This window comes from Patagioenas fasciata, chromosome 13 (assembly GCF_037038585.1).
Source record: "Patagioenas fasciata isolate bPatFas1 chromosome 13, bPatFas1.hap1, whole genome shotgun sequence".
Taxonomy (NCBI): domain Eukaryota; kingdom Metazoa; phylum Chordata; class Aves; order Columbiformes; family Columbidae; genus Patagioenas; species Patagioenas fasciata.
This window is the reverse complement of record NC_092532.1, coordinates 18084552-18099219: the sequence shown is the minus strand read 5'-3', so window position 1 is coordinate 18099219 and position 14668 is coordinate 18084552. Positions and strand designations below refer to the sequence as shown.

Below are 14668 nucleotides of genomic sequence, written 5' to 3'. Positions count from 1 at the left end.
TTTTGGCTGGCCTTAATGTTCTTGTGATGTGAAGAAGTAATTATTAAAAGAATTTCAGGTAGGTGTCCTGTGATGTAGGAGCTAATGCTTGGTCCAGAAATCCTTCTAATAAGATGAAACCTCAGGTGTTTTCTCTTGCAAGAGTCCATGTGGCTGAGGCCCTGATTGTGTGCACATAACTACTACACTGCTGCGACTTGCATTTATTTGTTGTTGTTGTTTTTATTTATTTATTTGTTTTTTAAGTAGGGGCTGGTCCAAAACCCATTAAATGCAAAGAAAAAGCCTCCAATAAGTTCACTAGCTTCTAGATCAGACTCCTGGAAACCCTGGAAATTTTATTAGTAAAAATTAAACATGTTATTATCCTGAACATAATAGACCCAAATAGAAGAATCCCATAATGGATTGTGCCAGTACAGTATATGTACAGTATTTATGGCTTACCGTGATGAAAAGTATAATGTTCTACTGCTTATCATTTTATTACAATAGAAAAATCAGGACTCCAACTTGCTAATAATTTTTCACTTTTATAGACATCTAAATGATATTATATTTCCTCCCTTTTTCTCTTTTTACAAAATGGTTCTAGGATATTGATTGTCATTTATTTTTACTCATGGTATTTAATTGTCATAATTAGCAATCCATGTCTCATTCCCTATCTTAAAAATATCCTGTCAATTTTATAGCATATTTATAGATTAATTTAAATGTATAATTTAATTTATTACCGCATACCTTTGGTTTGTCTATAACATTAAAATACTTATGGTACAGAATATTTTAATTAAAACTATTCATCAAATGAAGTCCAGGTAGCATCCTTATCCTTGTTTGCAGTAGGGGGTTCTAGCAGTGAAAGCAAGCAAAATAATGGGTCAATTAAAAAAAACCCTAAATATAGCTTTTTCAAAGATCTGATTGCTTAATTCAAGGTAAAAAAAAAAAAATCAACCATGATGTGTTTGTCAAGGGATTCCACAAATTAAATTATTATTTTTTTCCCCTTTGCAGATATCAAATCTGCTAATGTCAGGGCCAGAGCAGAAGTAAAACTAAATGAGAAATGGGCTTGAATTTTCATGTGTGACATATCTCAATTTGACACTCAGTGTCTGCAGGAAATTGGGATACCGTTTTCAGAGGGTGGCTCTTCTGAAATGAGCTGTACTACTAATTTTTTTGTAACACTGGGAAATTTACCCTCTATTTATGAGAATCAAAGTATTTACCCTTTTAGGTCAAATGCTTTCTCTTATTCAAATGGAAAACTTCTAATGATATTTCTAATAAACCAAGAGTTATTAGTTTGCTGTGCTAGGGAAAAAATACAGCAAAAGAGTGTGATCAAAATACTACCTCTAGTGTAACTGAATCAAGGTTTTGCTGCAGTTCTCAGTTGACAGTAAGTCTACCATTCTTTTACCATGTATGCTATTAATTCACTTTCCAGAACTGTCAGGTACCCTGAGAATAAAAGAAATACACTGAAAATATCAATGTATTTCTCTTCTTCCTTTAGCTAATGTATCTCCACTGATGCTATTTTAAATTAAGCAATGAAGTAGTGTTGAAAGTTCTGACTGGCTCTGATAACAAAATGGATTAAAAAATTAACCAGTTTAAGAAAAATAATAAGAAATAGAATCAGCTGACAACTTAATTGTTCAGCTTGTATGCAAATATTCTGACAATAATTTGCCAATGCTTTTGAATATAAGTTTAGGAACACATAATTATAACATTAATTGTTTCTTGTGCTTTAATTCTAGGTTTCTGTCACAAAACAGAAAGCTTAACTGTAATTCATGAGGAAATATAAAAAGTATATTCATTTTGTATTCAGTTAGCTTTAAGCATATTCCATTACAGTGCAGTACTACAATAATTATTTATGTTAATCTACAGAGTAAGATACAGTACGTTGGCATAATAAACTATCTTTATGCTGCACAGCAATGCCTTTTGAATCACCTTCTGTGTTCACAAACAAGAGCATCTCCCTGAATGTAGTAGTTGTCAGATTGCAGGATAAAGACGACGACTTAGTGGCATGAGGGGAAGATGCAGCCCTACAAAATCCACCACTCGTATCACTGTTTTTAGAACCATGCTATAATAAATTTGAATGCCTGAGTCTAAAGTGAGAAGGGAGGAGATGATGCTGAAAGGCTCGATTGGAATTTGGCCTGAATTTCTTCTTCTTATTTTGAGTCTAAATGCTAAATTAATCGCCCAGGTGAAAATATGAAGGTGAAAGCTACACAACACCTTTCACAAGGAAAAGGTTACAGTTCAATAAAATGTGTGGTAATACTTTATTGACTAATGAATATACAGCTTCTTCTGACTGCTGTATTTTACTATTGAAAACTGTAACAACATTACATTACTAGTATTTGCTAAAGGTATGTCTGTCTCTTCTCCTGATCTTATAACATGCTTTAAAAATACAAGAAGGGATAGAAGGCCAAGAGAAAGCAGGTTATGGACTGTCCCAGAGTCTTGTGGGGAAATAAGCCATGCACAGATAATAACAGTGCAAACAAGTTGATGCTGCTATTTTTAAACAAGCTGTTATTATTGACTAACGGAGGTTGCTGTAGGTGGGATGTTGTTAATGACAAAAGCTCTAGAATAGAAGAATTGCTACTAATCCATGCGCTACAGAGCCTGTTAATGAGAAACACCTAAGCGCAGAATTAAATACTCCTCTAAAATAATTTCCACTCTATGTTGCTTGATAAGGATTCATAGCTTCCCAAGTAGACCTTTTCCTTTTTCAGAAATCTCTGTCCCCAGAGATCCCATATTAGTCCATTCACAAATGAGAGGGATAAGGAAATCCTCAGGGGGTTATCAGTGCAGTTTTCAAAAAGAAAAGAACCCAATCACTTTGAAACAAGCAAAAAATGTTCTTGGACAAGCTATTTTTGGGCCCACTCTGGAAAAAAAAATGTCATGCCATGATGCTTCAGCAGACATGTATGTAGCACCTTGGAGTACTCCAGCTGATGGGAGTCAACTGTTGTGTGAAACTTTTTTTGGCATTGTGCAGATGAACGGTCTGCATTGAGCAGTCTGAACAGTCCTTTTCCTCTTCTATTTATCAGATCCATTTTTGTTTTTTCTGGTGGATGTCTTAGCCCACAGAGGCTTGGTGTGAGGGCCCCAGCCTGCTCTGAGGTCCTGAATAGATTTGCTGGGTCGAGGAGACATTTGGAAGCTCTGTGAGGGGAACCGTGGCTGTTGTTGGGTACAGCAAACTGTGAACGTCTGCCTGCTGACCACATCCATTTCCACAGTGGGTAAGTCTCTCTCTAAAATCAGAGGCTGTGATGTGCTTTCTTTTTAATATTTCTGCAAATTCAGGATATAAGCATCCAAGATTTGGCCCATGGTTTGCTACAATTCTTGTTTTCTGATTTATTTGGTATATCTAACAACCAGGTACAATTTGGCCTGGAAATTACTCCAGAAATATGCAAAATGTGTTAGTGTTATTTATCTTTTCTTTAAATTCTTAGAATACTTCAACCTGAGTTTGGGGTACAAATCAGTTTTTAAAACAATTGCTGAAAATTTTTGAGATTAACTTTGGTTTTTCTTTAAACAATAAACCTCTAAAAATTGGAATAGTCCAGAACTTGAAACCAAATTAATAAGTCAGCCTACTTCAATTCAGCCTTGAGTTTCTGAAAAGATTTGTGAACTTTATCAGCTCTTTCAATAGACCTGTTCTGCATTTTGAGTTGGAATCCAAGTGAGATTTACATGACTTCACATCTTGTTGCAAACTTTCACAGCTCAAAGCTATTACCTGACTGTCTTTCATATCAGACCATTTGTGTATCTGAGAAAACACTGGTATCCATTTCATGTTTTATTGCTTTAAACATATCTTTGTTGTTCAGATGTAACCTCACTCCAACATTTTCATGGAGTCCTTAATTTATTCTTTCTGTAGAGCTGAGGACATATACTCTCACGTAAATAAAATTAACTATGGGTTGACCCACAATCTGCATTGCAAGAAAGTCACGTGATAGGAATCTTCCTTCAGAATGGATTGTGGTTTTATTTGTTTTAAGTTTTTCTTAAATTTTCTAATATTTCTGGGGATTTTCCTTGATTGCAAACAAGAAACATCTGATGTCTCGTGTCACCTTTTATTGAACTTCAAAAATAACTGCTTTCAGATTAGGCCCTATTATTACTGATACATTAATTCCAAAGAAGTTGGAAATGTTTACAGGTCTCTCCCCTCATTTAAAAAATGCATAACTCTTACGTACCCTATCAATCCGTATACCATAGATCACTTTATCAAGGAAGGAAATGTGATTATCCCTATTTTATAGACAGGTTAATGCCACAGTAAATGAAGTCATAGAGCAAGTAGCACTTCTACACAAAGAAGACTGACAAAATCAAAATTCAGTTGCCTACATTACTTGTCAATTTGACTTATCTCAAATTAAGACACAACTAATTTTCTTTTAGATTCTTTTGACACAGGGCTGCCAAAATAGTAGCAAATTTGGTGTAATAAAACACAAGGGGAAAAACTTTAAAGCAAACTTGCTTCAAACAAAGCTCAGAATCACAGAGGCAGGGACGACCTTAAAGCCAAACCTTACAGTGTAGTGCAGTACAGTTTTTCATTAACCAACACCACATAAAATAGACATAATCCATAGATGTACAGAGACAGACAGATAGGTGGGTACATCTATCTATCCACAGCCAGATGGGTCAGTCAGATTGTTCGTGACACCTGCCTATCAAGGAGAGTGAGATGGTTCTGAACCCAGCAAGTTGCTTGGTTCCCCTTAGTACAAAAAAAGCTTTAGTTACTGATTCAGTTGAAGCACTTGGAGCTCAGAGGAATTTCTGTCTTCATCTTGCTTGGATATGTGCTTTGTAGTGCTGTTTTGTTCTTGATAAGCAGCATCTAACATGTGAGCACTTCCCAGAACTGAAATAGCCAAGGACAGGTTGAGAATGCCCATGGTTTCTAGTCAGTACCTGCTTATGTCAAGGCTCAAGAAGAGCAGGAGGAGCTAAAAGTGTAGCATGAGCCTCCTCTTCTCATCATCAGCTCCAGCCCTCCAAACCTTGTGCTGTGCCCAGGATCTAGTCCAGAAGATCTGTGTGTGCTCAGGCATGAAAATGTCTGCTAGGACCTGTATTGCAAAAGTTTTTGAGAAGTGAGCTGCTAGACCTGACATAGGAGAGAAGTGCAGAACAAATTGACAGCTGAAATGAAAAACATTGAAAAGAAACCCTGAATCTACAACAAAATGGATTTGTCTTTTAAAAAAAGCTAATGTCTGAAATGCTAAATAAAAGAAAATTGTTCATCCGTGAGCTATAAAATTATTTTAATTTAAAGCATATTTCAAATATAACCATTATTCATAATTTGCAAATGATAAATTGAAACAATAGTTGTGTGTGTTGAAACTGCAGCAAAAATGTTCCAGGAAAATTTTAAGGAGAAGAAAACAAGGACAGTTAGAACTATTAACACTGTAAAAAAACCCAAAAAGGTCAGTTTCCCAGGAACACACACCGCTGCCAAAATACTTGTGGATACTCATCTGAAAAAAAAACCCCAAGTCTCTCTGGCTACACTGCCAGTGCTCACGGATGAAGAAAATCAGAAAAGCTTTGAAACAGAAAGAATTCTGGTGTCTAGTTTTTAATACAACTATATGAAACACTGGTACTTGGCGTCTATTTCTTCAGCACAGTATATTTCAATACATTTGCTGGAGTAAACAATACCATAGTCGATTGGGAATGCTCTGTTACTGCCTGTTTGTCTGCATGTGATTTTACACCTCTTTTAGCTAAATCAGAGATCCAAATGGAAAATTCATTATTTAAGGACATCAAGTGAATTTGTGACACCCACTGGACACTTTCTGCACTTAAACCATCCAGGTACTCTCTCTTTTCTGACAGATATAAGAGATAATTGTATACTTCAAGTATTATTAAATATAGGTTACTAATATGCTACAAATATCTCGTATTTTCTTCTGTTTCACATCTAGGGTTTATACAACGTGTAGAAAGAACCGGTGGGAAAAAGAGAATATACAGTGTATACAAATTTACATGCTTTGCCCACACAGTTGTGTCAATTTGTTTCTTTTAGAAGATAGAAATCCTATAGAAATATATTTTCCGTTTGCTGTTACAAGTTTCAAAGAGGAATAAGCATAGAGGAGAAAAAGGAGGCAGAAATGGAGACACACCAAAAAAAAAAGAGACCAGAAAAATGTTGTTGTGGCTACGTTAAAATCACAAAACCTTTCCACACTGTTAGACTTTAAATCTAGACTGAATGCCTTCACTCCTGTCCTTTCTCCTGAATTTCCATTCCCCTACAGAGGTGCAATGGGGAGCAGGTAGGGAGCTCTGATCTTAACAGACTGGGATTTCTGAGGACTTCTCACTCATGCATATATCAGAATGATTCATATTCCACCTTTTGATTATGTTTTTAGACATAACTTCCAAACAGAAAATAAATAATACCAATAGTAAAAACGGAGATTTTTCAGTAACTAAATTTTCACTTTCACTTTCAAATCATTTATAGCACCTTGTGTCATTAATCAGTTATTTCCCAGGCATTCTATAGATTAGACTTTCAAAATTCATTAGACTTTTAGAAAAAAAAAAAAAAATGTTTGGACTTCAAGAACAGGGCTTGGTTGTAACTCCTTTTCTTCTTGTATTCCCCGGGAACATTTGTACTGCAGAAAAGACTTTAAAAATTGATTCAAGTTGGATTTGCTTTAATCACATATCATGGCTAGAAGGGGCCTTGTTTTTCTCTTCATCTAAAATCAGAATTTTGTATGGAGACCCCTCGGGGTGTGCAATTGGCCTTACTCTGAAGACAGGAGAAAGGAAACCATCATTCCTTGGATACTAGTGAGCAGGGAAGTACAGGACACTGGACTTAATAATATTGTGTGTCTGCTTTTGTGGTGTTACAGTAGCTTTGGAGGCAGATGAGCTGATGCTTTCAGGGGCTTGACATTGGCTCGCCGCTTCCTTTGGCTGTGACTGGCCTCGGGTAAAGCCAAGAGTCAGAGTTGCAAGAGCAACCTCTGTTCTACAGTAAATAAAGGAGCATGGTGCTGTCTGTGTTTCTCTGTATTCCTGCATCTCTTTACTTCTCCTCTACTGGAAAAAAGGTAGGGAGGAAGAATAACTGTATGTAGGGATACAACCATTATTTTACTTTCAACATCAATTAGTCAAGGAGAGGAGGTAGAAATAAAGAATTATTAGTAGGACTAACTTAGATGTGGAGAAATTGGAATAAATGTTTCCCCATAACTGTTACTGAGAAATTATTTCCTTTTAAACAACAATTTGCCTAAATTGCAATAGCATAGCTGTTCCTCTTTAAGAAAATTTCAATGTATATATATCTTTCAATAATTGTATCGTTATCAATAGTATTTTTTACCCCTGCAAGAATGTATACAAGTTCATTTTAAAATGTTACATAATGACAAGTTGAAGAAAGTTGTCCGCATTTTTTTTTTTACCCATGTATCACCTGTATTCTATATCCTTGTTTGGTGGAAAAGAACGGTTCCCTGTCTATAATCCCAAATCAGTGTTCAAACGTTCTTACTAACTGATAAGTTGGTTCTACACAACAGCTGAGAAAATACTGTTGACTTTTCTTCTACATTTTCATCTATCTGGACCAGTCCAGTTTTCCTTGGAAGATAATAACTGAGAAATCAGACAGCTCCTCATGTGTTCGTTTTTCTTGTTTTGTTTTAGTTTGGTTTGGGTTTTTTTTTGTTGGTTGGTTGGTGTTTTTTTGTTTGGTTGGTTGGTTGTTTTGTTTTGTTTTGTTTTAATTGAGGAAGAATGACAGATAAATATGTATATTAGTTTTCAAATTTTACTTAAGGAAATAATTTTAATAGATAATTCCTTTATGTTCATTTTTAACAGAATTTCAATACTGCCTGTTTCCAGTATTTAGAGAGAAAATTGACAGAGAAGATCAGGTTCCTGTGCTTTGAGAAAATCTGTTCGAGAATCTTACTCTGTAGATGGACATTCTGTGTGCTGCACCAGGTAAAACAATCCTTGCTATGGTGAACAGGACCTGCTTTCACTGTTCACAATTCCACTTTATTGTTTCACTTTGTACAAAATTCATATTACAGTAGTTACAAGAAAATTCTTGTTACACAAGTTATACTCTACAACTATGTTTTTGTGATATGTGAATTAGTCCTGAAGCAAGTCCAAAAAATCCTGAATTTTGAATTCTGACTTCAAATCCAGCTCTAAACTCTTCTTATTTATTTGCTTAAATATAAAATAGTAAAGGTGTCTGTCCAAGTCTCTAAAAGCATAACATCTTTAATTATATGGTTGATTAAATTAGATTAAATCTTAGCAGAACTGAAGTCAGTTCAAAAGGAACTAACCATTGCTTTTCATCCCTTCACGTCTCAGTCCCCCTAGTCAAACAGATGATTTTTGCTGCATCCCTGGAGAGGCCCCAAATGTGGAATATCTGGGATTATGAGGAGCAAGTTCCCAAGTCTCAAGACTGGTCTCAGACTTCTTGAGTGTCTTTTTGGTTGTACATCATATCTCATGTCAGATAAACGTGCAGTGGGTCAAACTGGCATGAAGGTGCTTGTGTGGAGATGAGACAGCTCTTAGCAAACTGTTGAAGCTCTGTGAACAGGAGTCTGATTGTAACATGATGGAAGTGCTGATAGCAGTGACTAGGTGCCATCTGTAAGAAGTGGCTCAGATCTCCTGTCTCTAGAGCAAAAGACACACTCGTGGTGATCTGTGGCAAGTGATGTTGAGCACCCGTGGATTTCCATGATGTCTGTGGGAACCGGTGGACACTTGCCACCTTTGAACTCTGTTGTTTTTACCAAATTCCCTGTGTTTTCTGCGGTTGGTCCTATCTAGAGCAGTGACATTCCTCTGAAGGCTCCCAGGCTAGATCCCAATGTGTGTATCTGCTGCCCTAATTATCTTGCCTGAGAAGCAAGACAGATTAGCTGTCTTGAGCCAAAGGCATATGCTAATAGAGCTAGAAGACAGCTTTATTCCATACAGTTGTATCCTCAGAGCCAGATTCAAAGGTCTTTAAAGCCCACAGAAAGATTCCCATTTACTTCAATGGAAGTGGGATAAGGCCTTGAGCTTTGAAACTGTTTGTCTCAGAGTGTGATGTACCTTGGTGTCAAACATGGCTGTGCCCTAAGAGCAAAATATTAACCTATAGTAACAGTACTTTGCACTTACCTAGCAGCTCTCAAATAATCATCTCTATGCACTTTAATTAACCTTTGCAACAACATCTCTTTGAGGGCTAGCTAAGGATCAGAACTGAGTGATGAGTTTGAAAAAAAAAATCTCCAATTATTCATTTATACTGAGACAATTTTTTATTTGAGTGTATTTGTGTCCTTTTTGAGATTTGCTTTCTGATAACACTGTTTTTAAAAGCATGTTTTAGTCAAACATTTAAATATTTGTGAAACAAAAATTGGTGTTCATGCTTTTTGCTGGCATACTATTGTGTAGTGGTAGATCGCTTCTCCCTTTTACTCCTCTTCTCGCTGCACTTGCTGCTTCTTTCCGCATGCAGAATCATAAAGTAGTTCGGGTTGAAAGGGACATTTAAAGGTCATTTAGTCCAAGCTCCTGCAATGAGCAGGGACATCTTCAACTAGATCAGGTTGCTCAGAGCCCCATCCAGCCTGTCCTTAAGTGTCTCCAGGAATGGGGCACCTACTATGTATCTGGGCAACCTGAACCAATGTTTCACCACCCTTATCATAAAAAAAAAAAAAAATACATATATACATCTTCTGCATATCCAGGCTGAATCTCCCTTCCTTTAGTATAAAACCGTTACCCCTTGTCCTATCGCTACAGGCCCTATTAAAAAGTCTGGGTCCATCTTTCTTATAAGCTGCCTTTGGGTACTGAAAGGCCACAGTAAGGTCTCCCTGGAGCCTTCTCTTCTCCAGGCTGAACTGCCAAAACTGTCTCAGCATTTCCTCATAGAAGAGATGCTCCAGCCCTCTAAGCATTTTGGCGGCCTGCTCTGGACCCTCTCTGACAGGTCCATGTCTTTCCTGTGCTGAGGGCTCCAGAGCTGGATGCAGGACTCCAGGTGAGGTCTCACCAGAGCAGAGTAGAACAGCAGAATCACCTCCCTCATCCTGCTTGTCACGCTGCTTTTGATGTAGCCCAGGATACCATTGACTTTCTGGACTGTGAGCACACATTGCTAGCTCTTATCCAGCTTTTTATCCACCAGTACCCCAAGTTCCTTTCCTTAGAGCTGCCCTCAAACTCTTCATCCCCAGCCTGTATTGATACCAGGTGGTTGCCCTGACCCAGGGGAAGGACCTTGCACTTGGCCCTGAACCTTGTGAGGCTCACATGGTCCCACTTCTTGAGCTTGTATCTCTTCATCATCTTCTGGTGTGTCCTCATGCTTGCTTGCTCCACTATGAAATCCAAAATACTAAGCTAGGCAAAATCATTGATGTGTTGCATTGAACTGGTGGGCAAATGTGTACAATTAGAGGAAAACACACGAGACTTCTTGACTAACCATATTGCATAAGGCTCAGAGTTTCATTAACAGCTTTTCAGGAAGTTGATCATAAACAGAAGACAACCCAAAGATACCTATGAATATTTTTGAATAATCAATATATCTCATTTCCCTATGAGTTTTACATTCCTTATTAATAGATATTAAATCAGTGGTAGACAAGTGCAGAATCTAGGAGTCCTGACATTTGACTTGTCCTGACTTTAAGTAGCACTATCTCTTTTTGTCCATATGATAAGCTAACTTGTTCTAGAAGAAAAAAAAAATCCTAAATAAGATGTGATTGTTAGAGTTCAGGTAATGTTTTCAATATTCTGCTCAAGACTAAAATTTGGGGTGAGAGGAGTACAGAAATATCACACTAAAGCGGCTCTGTTGGTTCCAAACTGATGACAGTAACCGAAAATGAATTTGGAGGGTAATTTTGATTCTTCACCTCCCGTTTCTATTACTTAGAATTGATCAATTTCCTTTCTGTTGTTATTATATTGCAACAGAGTAACGATTAACTACTGCTATTAAGTTTGTCAAGAAAAAAAGATGCCTTGTGTTTCTTTCATTTGAAATGTTTACTTCCTGGGAATTATTAGTTAATGCATCTTGATCTACATTAGCTTATTCAGATTTGTGGTTGATCTGATAGCCATGTTCCACTAATCGCATGGGCCATCTGGCTGTAGTTACATTTGGATCATGTTTAGCCATTAGCTGCTAAAAAGGTCTATGGTCATTTATCTTAGTGAATCATACAGCATCTAAATATGGATGGAAGTGTTCACGAAACTGGAGTTTAGCATTATTTGTATATGGTACTAAAGGTCTTTTTTTTTAGAGGGTAATGTTTCAGGGTTTTTTTACTCAACACCTTCACTTTTAGGCTTACATTTTTAATTGCCATATTATAAATATTTTGTGTTGTTTGTTTGGTATTTTTTTACTGAGTCATTATATAATGACCCTGTGCTAAGATTTATCTCGAAGACTAAATGTTCCTTATTGTTCTATTGTTTCATTTAAAAGAACAATCATTGGTGACATGTAAATGAGTAAAGTTTTATAAAAATAACTTGGAATAAATTTTTAATAAGACGTATTATTATCCTTTGACTCATAGCAAGTCATTCATAAACACCATTAAATCCTGATAATTATAAGCTGTAGCTGCAGGGTTACTACCTTTACAGTCCTTATTCAGACTTCATTTAGAGGTCCAGTGGGGACATACACACAACTCCTACAAAATGTTACTATTAACAGTTTCCTTTGGAGCTGTATTGTACTAGATTAAACATTCACTCATGAAACAAAAATGTTTATAGGTCATCTAATAGCTAAACATTCTGTGACTTAATGTAAATTCTTTAACTTTGGATTCCAAATTTTAGGACTTGCACAATTTTCTTTTTTTCTTCTGTATACAACATGAAATATAGAGATTCTGTAATGCAGAAAATAGCTTGGCAATTTTTTCTGAATAATGCAGCAGTCACCATTTCCCCCCAAAGTAAATTGGACTTGCTTGGTTTATAAAGCTCCTTGATAACTTGCATATACCTCCTTTTCTTTTTTGCCTTCTTGTTGCTCAGTTACTGAACTACGTTCTTGAATGGAACGGGTGTTGGTACATACTGGATATCACTTTCAGGTTCATGTCTTACAAAATACATGCTAATATATTTCCAGGAAATTTCTGGTCTAGAGGAAAACAAACACAACTCTTGTTCTTCTAGAAAATAATGTAGACATCCATTTTGGAGCTGTATAGGCTCTTTTGAGTATCTTCTAATATAAATCCTTTCCAAGAACCCCTAATAGAAAGGATTTTTAGGAATATCAATACCATTGTATCTCAAAAGTCTGTTCTGTCCTTAAAGATCTCCCTAGATTTCTTTAAACTTCATTATGCAGTAGAATTTACACCATCTCTTTTTGCTAACACTCATTTCCATTTTCCAATGTAGTTTGCTTTTCCCTAGACACTTAATTCTCACTAATTAGACAAGCTAAGCATGAAGCACAGTGCCAGTTCTCAGGACCTAGAGTACTCAGCTCTGACATTCTTTTAGTCACCTGCTTCACACCCCATGCTGGCAGTCCCTGCCAGGGGCTGTAGATCTTCCTGGATAGCCAGCTCTCTCCTGGTCCATCCTTTATACCATCACCCAGACCCTGTATTGCTCCATTCTCATTGCTGCAGTTCAGTTTGGTGATTCATCAAGCATGACATCAGCAGGATTTAAACCTACCCTGCTGTCTCATAGAATGACTGGCTGTACTGCGCTGCAATTGACAATATGGCCCTTGTCAGGCTTTTGGTTTAAGTGATAACGGTGAGAAGTGGTACTGTATTGACTCTGAAAAGGTATCAAACATATGTGAAGAACCGAGCTGATGTCAACAAGCTACCATTATGGTACTACACCACCAGAAACTGCTTCCACCTTCTGCTGATTTAACTTCAACACCTCATTTCTGTAGTCTCCCCACTACACTTTTACTTACTTCAACAGGCTTTGCCATTGTTTTATAGTTTAATTTTCCCTCAGAGCTGAGATTCTACATTATACCTTAAAAAAAAACCGAAACAAACAACACCTGTGACAGAAAGAAATGTTTGGCAGTGCTTAAATTGAAGGCTGAGCCAGCCTTTTACATTCTGACAGGTGTTAATACTGTCCTCCAATTTTGCAAATACTCTTCCACAGTTGGAAGACCCCAGATGGATGACTTTTACAAAGTAATGGCATTGTACCTAAAGATATTCCAGCTTAACATAAAAGAACAGAGAAATGTTTGTTAAACAGAAAAAGGTGTTTTGAAATGCTGTGATGATCTGATATACAAAACAGCTTCAAATTTGTTCTTCTTTTCTGGTACTAATTGCCGGTAGTCACTAGATAAGACTAGACTGATGTTAATGCATTGATATTAGGCAGCAGATAGTTATCTTTACAGGTGTATTTCTCATGGCCATCAAAGAGTTTTACTAAAAAAGGGTGAATATTGTTAAAGACCAGTATTAAACAGTGAAATAAGTCATTCTTTTTATCTCTTTTACCGATGAACCTCACTTTTTCGGGGAGGGTGAAACACTGTTAAGATTTCAGGCATTAGCACAGTAAGTCTTGATAAGATGGTATTTGAATAAATCTAGTTCCTCAGTTTCAAAAGATTTTTTGTTTTGCTGTGTAATCAGATTCCTAAAATCATTGGCCAAGTCCTCCTCAACCATCTTTAAAAATTACCTGAAAACAACCATTAAAATATTATTTCATAGAAGTTATTGAACATATTTATTGTGGAATTTTTAGAAAGCGTAAGTGGGGAAGAAGGAAAAAATGAAGGCTAGGGAGGGTAAAGCTCATTACGTGTATTCCTTTAGGCTTATTTAAGGCCTCGAGCTGGGTACCTAGGGAGCTAGAATATAAGTTTATGTGTCTTAGTAAATCAGCATAATGATTCTTTTCAGTGTTTTGGTGCAACTCTCAGAGTTTTGGAGTATTAATAGGAAATAATTTCTGTCTATTCCCTTTCTACATCACTTAGGGAAAAATTCCTACTTTTAAGGCTTCTGCATCTGGATATTTTACTGAATTTATTTATCTTTGCAAATTTTCAGAACTTTTAAAGTGATCTCTCTCCAGATTCATGATATTGGAAACAGTGGCAGCTGGAGGCTCCCCAGTCGAATTTCCTATTGTTGTCAATTGCTCTTAAGAACATCTCATTCCATTTTTTAGATGTACATGCTGGTTTACTGTATATTTATAGTCACTGCCAAATCCATGGTTTTTAATTTTGATAGCATTAATAACAGGCTCTTGAAATCTGCTTGGGAGCAGGAAGTCAGTTTAATAATGAATATGAAGTCTACTATACTTGCTTTAATTCCTCCTACTTATAATTTATTAAACAGCACTGCAGTGGCCAGCCTGTATGAACCACAAACAAAACATTGTCCCTTCAAGTCTTTGCCACTTTAGCAAGTCTCACCAACACGAGTGACCTAAT

The 14668-nt window shown here is 36.6% G+C and overlaps 1 long non-coding RNA gene across 2 annotated transcripts in view; it reads left to right on the top strand.

Moving 5' to 3' along the window:
• The window catches only part of LOC139829058 (uncharacterized), a 147126-nt gene that overhangs the window by 110971 nt on the left and 21487 nt on the right, over positions 1-14668 (top strand). For both annotated transcript variants that reach the window (XR_011741278.1, XR_011741277.1), the window contains exons 10-11: positions 3120-3314; positions 8005-8130. This is a non-coding gene — a long non-coding RNA (uncharacterized lncRNA). The remainder of the gene's footprint in view (positions 1-3119; positions 3315-8004; positions 8131-14668) is intronic.